This window comes from Galeopterus variegatus, unplaced genomic scaffold, assembly GCF_000696425.1.
Source record: "Galeopterus variegatus unplaced genomic scaffold, G_variegatus-3.0.2 Scaffold228, whole genome shotgun sequence".
In the NCBI taxonomy this organism is placed as follows: domain Eukaryota; kingdom Metazoa; phylum Chordata; class Mammalia; order Dermoptera; family Cynocephalidae; genus Galeopterus; species Galeopterus variegatus.
This window is the reverse complement of record NW_007726339.1, coordinates 403,148-405,624: the sequence shown is the minus strand read 5'-3', so window position 1 is coordinate 405,624 and position 2,477 is coordinate 403,148.

Here is a 2,477-nt window from a genome sequence, read left to right as displayed (position 1 = left end):
TGAATAGATATTTGACAAATGAAGATTAGAAATGGCCAATAAACTTAGAAGAAACTTCTCACAAAATTTTTCTTTAGGAAAACACAAGACCTAACAAGATATTACATGCTCACTACAATGGCTAAGATTAAAGATCATACCAAGTTTGGCAATGATGTTAGACTAGAAGTCTTATCTATCACTGATAGGAGTTGAGAATGGTACAACCAGGCTGGCTAGTTAGCTCAGCTGGGCAGAGCGTGGTGTTGATGACATCAAGGTCAAGAGTTTGGATCCCCATACTGGCCAGTTGCCAAGAATAAAATAAAATAGTACAACCACTTTGGAAAATTTTGGCAGTTCCTTAAAAATGTACATATACACTTTCCATGTGATCCAACAATTCCACTCCTAAGTATTTACCCACTTAAATACAATCACAAAAAGGATTTGTTACCAAGTAAGTGTTCATAATAACCTTATTTTTAATAGCCTAAAAAGGGAGCCAACTTAAACATTCATGAATAAGAGAATGGATAAACGTATAGTAAAACTGTATAAAGGAATACTACTCAGGAATAAAATAGAATTTAAAAATTTACACATGCAACAAAATGAATCTCAGTAATTACGCTGAGAGAAAGAAGCTTATAATAGAGTATTTACGAAGTGATTGCACTTATATGAAGTTAACACTTAGCATATGCCTTTCACTTTTTTTTTTTTTTTTTAAACATGACCAGTAAGGGGATCTTAACCCTTGACTTGGTGTTGTCAGCAGCACGCTCTCCCAAGTGAGCCACGGGCTGGCCCTTGCCTTTCACTTTTTAAGTGCTGTAAAATTGAGGGTTTTCTGGAACAGATACATGATATTTGGAAGCATTGTTTTTATTATTTGTTCATATTTCAGGCTGTCCTGTGATAAATTCATTTAAGCAGATAACAAAGTAATGGCATGAAGATTGTGGGTTTATCTCCTAAGCTCCACTTAGGTCTGTGATTCTCAACCATTTTTCCATTTCAGTGCATGACGCCACCTTTCTATCATGTCCATTGAGAAGAGTCCCTTTGAAGACAGTAACTCAAAGGCACTAGGCAGCATGTATCACAATCTCTAAGGGTGTTTGGGGTGTAAGTGCCCCTTCTACTCCAAAAATTACTGCTAGAAAGCTGATTTCATTCACTAATCAACACCTCCAGGGAAAGATAACTAATATTTATTGAACGCATTCTATGTGCTGGTGCCTTGCATATTTAATCCTCACTGTGCTAGGGGTATTATTATTTACATTTAAAGATGATGAAATCAAGATGGATAAGGACTGATTCAGGATTTAAACCATATTGCCTAGGTTCCAAAACTCCTGCTCTTCCCACCACTGGTGTGTGTGTTGTGTGTGTGCATGTGCGCACATGTGTGTGAGATTGTCATGTGTTCGTGCCAGCTTCGGCTGAGAATCTCAGAGAACATTATATATAAAACAAAATCATCACTGCTATTATGGCATAGGCGTGGGGGCTAATATCCAGAGACCCACAGAAGATTCAGTTCTTTCACCAAGATGCTTAATTTGGAGCCTAGCTGAAAGGAATAACAAAGTCAACTTAAATAGTCTCATATATTGACCCCTAGTACAGTGCAGAAATAATAGCTACAACATGCAGAATATAGGCATATCCAAGGTGAGAGAGAATATGGAAATTACAAACTAATGTGACATACCTTTGGAAAAACAAAATCCGTATAAAAGAACAGCCCTGACTTTTCTTTTCTCATTTACAGTATAAATATTCTGTTTTTTATGGCTTTTAATAAATGACTTGTGGCCACATCATAATTTCTGTTAATGAATCTGGAGCAGCCTGTCCTAGACCCATCCCATCCAAATCCTACCTTTCTTTTTAAGGCAGTGGGTGCACACGGGTGGCTCATCAGCTACATGCTGTCCACAAACATGGTTGATTTGCCCTGTGTAGTTTTTTGCTTTGTTTTTTTAAATTGAATTAGCCTTTCAAAATAGAAACATTTTTTATGATTAAAAAAAAAATCCTAGTTTCTGGGGCCGGCCCGTGGCTCACTTGGGAGAGTGTGGTGCTGATAATGCCAAGGCCACGGGTTCGGATCCCATATAGGGATGGCCGGTTAGCTCAATGGGTGAGCGTGGTGCTGACAACACCAAGTCAAGGGTTAAGATCCCCTTACCCGTCATCTTTTAAAGTAAAAAAAAAAAAAAAAATCCTAGTTTCTAACTTATCTTGAAAAGCTGAAATTTTTGGCAAAAGTGGGCTTGTAGACCATATGTCAACACTCAGAAGAGGCTGAGAAGCAGTTTCTGCCTTAGCTCCAGCCTGCGCCAGCCAGTACACCTCTGCACGGTTCCCAGTGGTCAGTCTTCCCTCATGACATCACCCACCGTAAGACCCAGCTCAGATACAATCTCTCAGCCCTGCCCCAGAGACCTTCCCTGACCCCCTTCATGAAGCCCTGTGACCTCCCA